Source organism: Diachasma alloeum, unplaced genomic scaffold, assembly GCF_001412515.2.
Source record: "Diachasma alloeum isolate Michigan unplaced genomic scaffold, Dall2.0 Dall_scaffold_01052, whole genome shotgun sequence".
NCBI lineage: Eukaryota > Metazoa > Arthropoda > Insecta > Hymenoptera > Braconidae > Diachasma > Diachasma alloeum.
Window position 1 is genome coordinate 140,006 of NW_021681164.1, and position 10,036 is coordinate 150,041.

A 10,036-nucleotide genomic window follows, 5' to 3' on the forward strand; every position below is an offset into this window, starting at 1 on the left:
GCTAGAAAAGCTTTTAACAAAGCTAAGAACATGAGAGCGGGCCCCCGTAAGGAAGACGCATGGAAAACTTACAGAGGCTTGCTCGCAGATTACAACAAGGCAATAAAGGCAGCCAAAGAGGACTGCTGGAGGGCTTTCACAAGCAACGTGGAGAGTCAATCGGAGACCTCTAGGCAGGCAAAAATCCTTGGAACAAACAAGACTCTATATCTAGGCAGCCTACAGGCACCAGATGGCAGCCACACGGAAACCATGGGAGAGACTCTGAAACTCCTAATGAACACCCACTTTCCAGGCTTCATACAGGCCCAGGAGAGAGATAAAGAAACAATGCAAAATCAGAGGGATGTCTACGAAACCCATGATTGGGCATTGGCAAATAAAGTAGTGCAGCCCTGGGGGGTCAAGTGGGCCATCAAAACCTTTGAACCCTTCAAGGCACCGGGACCAGACGGGATCTACCCAGCCCTATTACAGGAAGGGATAGAGACTATCACGGGACCCCTAACCAAGATACTCAGAGCTAGTATAGCCCTGAAACATGTCCCTAGTGTGTGGAATGAGACTAGGATAGTATTCATTCCCAAGCCGGGAAAAACCGGTTATATAAAACCAAAAGACTTTCGTCCTATAAGCCTCACACACTTCATCCTGAAGACCCTGGAGAGGCTGGTGGATAGACACATCAAGGCCGGGCCCTTGGCTGACAGACCCCTCTCCCCCTGTCAATATGCATACAGAGAGGGAAGATCAACAGATACCGCCTTACATCACCTGGTGGGACTGATTGAGGGACAACTGGCGGTCAAGGGTTTTGCCATAGGCGCCTTTCTGGATATTGAGGGGGCTTTTGATAGCACTTCGAATCCGGCTATAGAAAAAGCCATGGAAGAACGACAGGTGTCCAAGACTATCATTGCTTGGACACAAAACATGCTGAAAAGCAGAAGACTGTCGGCAGGACATGGGAGGGCATGTGTGGAGGGACGTCCGACTAGGGGCTGTCCGCAGGGGGGAGTTCTCTCGCCCCTGCTATGGAACCTGGTTGTAGATGGACTTCTAAATCAACTAAGTGAGGCCGGCTTCCACGTCATCGGTTTCGCCGATGATGTGGCAGTTGTTGTGAAAGGCGGATTTCTGAGGGTGCTAAGGGACCTGATGGCAACAGCCTTCAATATCATTGAGGACTGGTGCAGGGTAACTGGCCTATCGGTAAATCCAGCCAAAACAACAATCCTGGTTTTCACCAGAAATTATAAACTGGAAAAGATCCAACCTCTGAAGCTAAATGGCTCGGAGATTAACTACACCAGCAGAGTGAAATATCTGGGTGTCCTCCTGGATAATAAACTCAGCTGGAAAGAACATATCTGTACTCAGAGAAATAAAGTGTTTGCCTCTATGTGGGCATGCAGGAGAGCTGTGGGCAGGACATGGGGACTCAATCCTAAAATGATGCTCTGGCTCTACCAAATAGTTCTACTTCCGAGACTGTTATACGCTGCGGTCGTCTGGTGACCGAGGGTGAGTAAGACGGAAACAAAGAACCTGTTGAAAACCCTACAGGGAACCTTCCTGAGGGCTGTAACCGGAGCCATGAAATCGACACCTACTGAGGCGCTAGAAATAGCACTCAGTATCCCACCCCTCGACCTTAGGGTTGTGAGTTGTGCTACCACAACTGCATATAGACTAAGGTGCCAACTAGAATGGAAGATGACGGGCCAAGGCCATACAAGGCTTAGCCTAATCAATGATCGACCCTTCATAGGTAAGACGGATAGGATTCCTAGGAAGTATCAGATCAGGAAAACTTTCAGAACGAGTATACCACCCAGACAGGAGTGGCTAGACTCGAAACGTAAACCAGGACCAAGAGAGGACTACTGGTTTACGGACGGCTCTGGCTTCAATGAAAGTTTTGGGGCAGGCATCTACCGTCTGAAAGATGGTTTCGGATGGTTTTGCACTGGGCCATCACATTCAACCGTCTTTCAAGCAGAGATGCTGGGCATACTTAAGTGTGCAGAGTATCTGAACGCGAGAGACACAAAAAAGATGAAAATATTCATCTGCAGTGACAGCCAGGCGGCGATTCACGCCCTGGAAAAACCCACTACAGAGTCACAGGTGGTGTGGGAATGTATGCAGGCATTGGACATACTGGGTAAAAGGAACCAGGTCACCGTAACCTGGGTACCAGATCACCATGGGATTCTGGGTAATGAAGAGGCAGATAAGCTGGCCAAGGAGGGTACAGAAAGGGTGCTCTCACACGGCCTGCTTGGCATGCCCTTCGTAGTGGGAAAAACTCTTATTAAAGATCATTTCCAGCGAGATCATGTCAGGCGTTGGGAGAAAGTTGCGACCTGCAGACAAGCGAAACTGCTTATGAGGGGGCAACTAAGAGTTAGAACCAGAAAGCTTCTGGAGCTGCACGAAGGGGATCTGAGGGTAGCAGTAGGGCTCCTTACGGGTCATACAGTATCTCAGAGCTCATCTGTTCAAGATGAAACTTGCAGAACAAGAACACTGCAGACTGTGCGGAGGTGATAAGGAGGGCGTCATCCACATTTTATGTGAATGCCCCCTATTAGCACTCCGTCACTATAAAATCTGGGGCCAAGCTTTCTTGGAACCAGAGGATTTACAACAAGCGGCTGTCACCAGCCTTATTAGCCTAGTGAGAAACACAGGGCTGGGGCTATGTGACTAACCGAAACTAAGGCGGATGTTACAAAAGATCGTATGATTTAGGTGACTCTGGGCACTTTAAGTGACCAGCCGCGCATATTCTATTCTATTCTATTCTATTCTATCATTTTCTCTCTGAAGCTGTATTGTCTAGGATTCTTGGGATAGAGATGTATAAACTAATCACTAAGCGAAAACGCAGAACATTCAATTATCACGATACATCATAAAATATTATCTCTAAACGTAAATGGCCAATTCACATGCGTCTAATGGCCATCATTGGTCCTGTGACTTTCCACCGAAATCCCAAAACTGACCTATCTCTTCCCAATTAACCCTAAAGGTTTCTTCAAAGTATCAAATAAGTGACAACCCTCAAACAATAATTGCGCAGCCCGTTAATATCTCGGTCTATATCACGAAAATCGTATCGGTCCGGTATAGTTAAATTTACGAAATCCCTAACGCACGATTGGCACAAAAAAAGGAAACACTATTAAAGCTTACTAAAATTGAACGAAAATTCCCTGGAACGGACTTACAAAATCTAAAATTATAAATGACCTAAAATTAATGGAAATCACCGAAACACGATCGGGTCAACCCTGCCTCTACGGACGCTAAAATTACTCAACGTTAATTATCTTTTTTTTTTTTTTTAATTGAATAGAACTAAGGCTCTGGATCTTTGTCTGACTCACGAATATGGAGATTCTTTCCGTCGTTTCTGGATGGCACAAGGAATTTCCCAGAATTCCTTACACTTTATTATAAGCAACGCTATGACAACCTCCTATGGCAAATCTATGGCAATCCTCCAAGACAATCCTATAGACAATCCTATGGCAAGCCTGCCTGGTAACCGTATGGAAATCTCTCATAAAAACCCATTGGCAATCCCCCACGGCAACACTATGGTGATCCTCCGAACCAACAGGCAATGACAATCGCCCAGAGCATCGGCCATGACAATCCTCCAGAGCATCGGCCGTAGCAACAATTAATGGCACTAGCCGTAGCCAATACTTGATGGCAATGCCCTGGCGATGGCTATATCAACAATCTATGGCACTCGCCATAGCCAATACTCTATGGCAATGCCATGGCAACAATCTCCGGCCATGGCCAATGTTCCATGGCAACGCCACGGCAACACCATGGCAAGCGGCCAAAAGACCATGGTAATGGTCATGGGATCGCCATGGTAAAGTCATGGCAACGGACATGGACTTTTTTGTACGTGATAGGAGTTGCATTGTATTACAATTTTAGGATCTCATTTATGTTGGAGAAACAATTAACAAATTTGACAGTTGTTGTTACAGCAATCACGTTAGATTTTAATATAGACGGGGCCCACATTTTCTAAAGTGCCAACAAAGGATTTTGGACAGTGTTGTGCAGAGTCCGCGAGATGCCCTATACCCTTCCTCCTATCCCAAGCACAGGCTATCATTATGCCTGGTGCTTGCGATGGTTGAATGACATTTCTTAGTTTGGGTGCTTCGCTGAGAACTGACATTACTTTCAAAAAACGTTTTTTTAAAAACCACCGAATTAGTGAAACTCCACTGACGGATTTACCGATTGGAATGGTTACTCAGTTCTCAGTAGATGGGATGCATTTGGCTCACCTAGGAGTTATGAATGAACTGTTCAAATGCGTGTGGTTGAAAGTGCATTAAAATATGACGGTAAAATATGACCGAGCGACTTTAGTCGAAAACCGCGTAGTTTGTGCCACATTGATCGCTGGAAAGCAACAGAATTCAGACAATTTCTATTGTATCTAGGTCCTATCGTTCTTAGGCAGAACTTACTCAAATTTCAATATCAGCTATTCATGATATTGCATACTGCGATAACTATTCTCAGCCGTCGAGATTTATACAAGAAATATAATTCCATTCCTGAACAATTTCTGGTAGATCTCGTTAAAAAGTGTGCAGATGTATTTGGTTCAAAATTTATCTCTTACAATGTCCACTGTCTGATTCATTTGGCGAAAGACGGTCTATTGAACGATCCTATTGATGATTTTCCTGCTTTTGAATTCGAAAATCTGCTGGGTGGAATACAGCGTATTGTAAGAGGAAAGAACAAACCCTTAGAACAATTTGTTCATCAAATTTTGGAAAAAGGTAGTATTAAAACTACAAACCTATAGGTAATGAAACAATTGAAGATTGTCGATGGTCCAATTGAAACATTACGTCACCTTCATAAGTTTGAACGGAACGGAAGAAAGGGGACAATATAGTTATTTTACATGATACTTTAGTCGTAGTAATCGTGAATTTTTTAAAGAATGAGGAAGGGATGGGCGGTTTTAAAGTATTCAAACCTACCTAAATACATGAAAGTACCTGACTAAACTAAATTGAAGCGCAGTATACATTGAATATATTGACCAATCCCATCTGTTAAATTAATGGATATTTTATTTTTATTTCTTCGTTTGTTGGTTTACCAATTTTTTCAATACTCTCACTATTTCTGAATGTTGTCAATTCATATCCATCTGCACGGTGGATAGCAAGAGCATAATTGGCCATTATTAAAAAGAAAATTCACTCTCAGAACATCTGATCCTTAAAACTGCGGAACTATAAAAATCTCTGGTCGTTACAACTGTTACGGATAAATCCCTGGGTTCTGCTAATTGGAGATAAATTTCCCTACAGTGGGTAGATACTGGAATCCGGTATGTTACTCGGTAGAATTAGAGGTATTATTTATTCAAACTAACTCATAGTTACCCTGAATGGATAAATATGAGGAATTTACAAAGATGATGATACAAAATAAGTATTATGCTTGATTTACCTTGACGACTGAACTCCCGAATCCTCGTAAGTTCAGTTTATATAATATTTAAGCCGGTCATGTTATGACACTGGTCAGCAGTATTGCACATGAACGTTGAATTAGTAAAATAATGAGTGAAGCAAGTTGAACTTAATTCATTGTTCAACTTCTTCACTTTTGCAAATAAATTATTACTTAATTTATTGACCCTATTTTGGGGTATAACACAACATTCGACCCTCAAAATGTATGACCCTCTACAAATTTGTGTCTGTTACAGTATCACACATTGCCATAATATGATGCGAAAAAGGACATGATTTTATGGTAGATAAGTTCTTAAGTCATACAGATTCGAAAATCATTGATAAAATGCCGATGTTTCCTTTTTTTGACAAAAATTATTTTCAGATAAATTTCTCTATGTTAAAATGTCTTGAATCGATTTGCCCGAGATTTTATGCACTAGCGTGACTCAATAGTATTAGTTATTACCCAAAATTTTGGATTCTATTTCTAACTTCTACGTGTATTGTGGAACGTTAAATCAGCTCTGAGATGAAAAAATTAGAAAAACGTGTTACGTCATGATTTCATAGACTTACCTTTGATAAATCCCGAAATATGAGTATTGAATTCACCTATTTTAGCCTATCCGTTAAGATAATAGCTGGGAATGGTGAGTGCTTTTAGCTAATCCAGAAATAAAAAAGAAAGACAGATTTTTGTTTAACATGGATTTTTTTTGACTTTTANTTGATAAATCCCGAAATATGAGTATTGAATTCACCTATTTTAGCCTATCCGTTAAGATAATAGCTGGGAATGGTGAGTGCTTTAGGTAATCCAGAAATAAAAACGAAAGACAGATTTTTGTTTAACATGGATTTTTTTTTTACTTTTAATCCAATAAAATTTTCCTCTGATTTTACAAGTTTAGTAACAATGGTATTTAATAATTCAAATTGTTTGAGTCATTCCATTCAATATTTTTATTTTATTCATTATCGGAAGCCTTTGAATTCCTTTTCAAGTCTAAATTGGATTAATATTTAAAAAAAAACCAACAACAAAAAAAAGAAATATTAATAATTCAATTTTTTTTTGTGTCCTCTCATCTGTTCTCTGAGTTAACGTCAGAATGATGAACAAATTTAATCATTGAGGACTTGACGCTAACCTTGAATGAGATTTTACAAATAAATTGAATTTGATTGATCAACAATCATTAATTATTGGAAAGTTTTCTTCTGAAGTTAAAGAATTCAAAGTATTAATGAGGGTGAGGAATTCCCTTTTACACGGAGTAATAATTATACAAGGGTTCAATTCCTGAATGGAATGTCTCATTCAAGCACAATGATTCTAATTAATAAAACAATGGAACAAGAATTTCCTTGAATATGATAATAATAGTTATGACAGAAAGTCTATTCATTTGACAACAGTATTTGGTGTTAATTATATATTTTATAATTATTATCAGACATTGAATATAATTGAATTTAATCCGAAGAAATCGATACTACTGTCTCTAAAGACATAGTGAAAAATAAAGAATTATTTGATTCGGAAATCCACAAGAAAGAACAATGAAATAATAATGGTCAATTCGAATTAAATCACGGTAGCTGTAATTAAAATTAGGATATATATAACTTGATTAACTGGAAGATGGTCTTCAGATAATGCTTCGGGTAATGCCTCAAGGTTATCCTTAGCTTCTTAGTCAATCGCCCTTGATCAATAGCCTCTGGTCCCTTGTCTTCACTGAGGATTTTCGGATGATGCTCCTTAAGATGATGGTGACTTGAAGGGGGGGGGGGGGTAAGATTTTATTAAATGAAAGAACCGGAAGGAATGAAATTTGTTCCACGGAAATGTTCCAAAGAATTTAATATTTGAATAATCGAAATTTTACTTTACTTTTTTTTTATGAACGAAGGGGGTTTTTTTTATGACAACATCGGAGTGAAATTAAAATAAATAAATTTTAGTTGCAAAAATTCGCAGTATGAACCTTCTAAGGTTAAAATCCAAANGAAATGTTCCAAAGAATTTAATATTTGAATAATCGAAATTTTACTTTACTTTTTTTTTATGAACGAAGGGGGTTTTTTTTATGACAACATCGGAGTGAAATTAAAATAAATAAATTTTAGTTGCAAAAATTCGCAGTATGAACCTTCTAAGGTTAAAATCCAAATTTAATTGTGGAAAGTTTAGAAAATATTTCCGAATTTAGAACAGGGAAATGGTGAATTTAACAGAATTTTGATGGTGGGAAAATGTGGAAAATATTCCCGAATTTAGAACAGGGAAATGGTGAATTTAGCGGAATTTTGATGGCGGGAAAATATGGAAAATATTCCCGAATTTAAAAATGAGAATTTAGATTTTTGATTTATAAAATTTAAATATAAGAATTTTGGAATTTATTCCCGAATTTAAATAAGGGAAAATTCAATTCGTTAGTAAATTTTTTTTTTGTTCCAGAATATTGGAATTTATCGCGAAAAATCTAATGTGGAAATTTCGGATTTTATTTGCAAAAAAAAAAATAAATTGTGATAAATCGAAATTAATCACAAATGTGATTTGTAATTTTTCGGGAAATATTCGCAAAATAATATTTCAAAATTTGAATTTAATCGCAATTTTTAATTCGTGAATTTTCGGAAAAACACTCACGAAAATAATATTTCAAATTTAAATTTTTAATCGTAAAAATTAAATTGTAAATGTTCGGAACACTCACGAAATAATATTTCAAAATTAAATTTTTAGTCGCAAAAATTAAATCGTAAATTTTCGGAAACACTGGCGAAAATAATATTTCAAAATTAAATTTTTAGTCGCAAAAATTAAATCGTAAATTTTCGGAAACACTGGCGAAAATGATATTTCAATTTTAAATTTTAATCGCAAAATTTAATTCATGAATTTTCGGAAAACATTCACGAAATATTATTTCAAAATTAATTATTTAGTCGAAAAATTAATTTATATATTTTCGGAAAAATACTCACGAAATAATATTTCAAAATAAAATTTTTAGTCGCAAAAATTAAATCGTAAATTTTCGGAAACACTCGCGAAATAATATTTCAAAATTAATTATTTAGTCGCAAAATTAATTTGTATATTTTCGGAAAAATACTCACGAAATAATATTTAAAAATTAAATTTTTAGTCTCAAAATAAATTTGTAAATTTCGGAAACATTCGCGAAGATAATTTTTCAAATTTAAATTTAATCACAAATTAAATTTGTAAATTTCGGAAACACTCGCAAAAATAATAATTTCAATTTAAATTTCAATTGAAAAATTTAATTCATGAATTTCAGTAACATTCGCAAAAATAATAATTTCAATTCAAATTTCAATCGAAAAATTTAATTCATGAATTTCGGAAACACTCGCAAAAATAATAATTTCAATTTAAATTTCAATTGAAAAATTTAATTCATGAATTTCAGTAACATTCGCAAAAATAATAATTTCAATTCAAATTTCAATCGAAAAATTTAATTCATGAATTTCGGAAACACTCGCAAAAATAATAATTTCAATTTAAATTTCAATTGAAAAATTTAATTCATGAATTTCAGTAACATTCGCAAAAATAATAATTTCAATTCAAATTTCAATCGAAAAATTTAATTCATGAATTTCGGAAACACTCGCAAAAATAATAATTTCAATTGAAATTTCAATTGAAAAATTTAATTCATGAATTTCAGTAACATTCGCAAAAATAATAATTTTAATTTTAATTTCAATCGAAAAATTTAATTCATGAATTTCGGAAACACTCGCAAAACTAATAATTTAATTTAAATTTCAATTGAAAAATTTAATTCATTAAATTTCGGAAACACTCGCAAAACTAATAATTTCAATTTAATTTTTAATTGCAAAATTAAATTTGTAAATTTCGGAAACACTCGCGAAAATAATAAGTTAAATTAAAATTTACTCGAAAAATTTATGAATTTTGGAAACACTCGCGAAAATAAATTCAATTTCAATCGCAAAATTAATTTGTAATTTTTCGGAACACTCGCGAAGATAATAAATTAATTTAAATTTTCAATTGCACAATTTATTTTGTTATGTCAAAGTTAGGTAAAGAAATTATAAAAATTGAATTTAACCCTGACATAAACTGGATCCCTGATGATGAATGGAATCAAAAAGAAAAGAAAATTATTGACTACTAGAAATTCCCGGTAAACTTGAAAAATTATTAATTAAAAAGGAAAAAAAACACTATTCACTCACCTCCAAGAATAAATAAACAAAGAATATTTTCAAGGAAGAGAAAAGGTTTTAAAAATGAAAAGAATTTAGTTTTTACTAAAATGATTCTTACGAATCTGTATTTTAAAAATGAGTTCAAAATTTGATGGAAATTACATTTTTTTAAGAACTTACAGTAACTGCAAACACTGCTAATCCAAATTGGTTAAAATGCCGCACACACTAAATCCACTCTAACAATTTGCTTCTTCACACAAACTGATTTT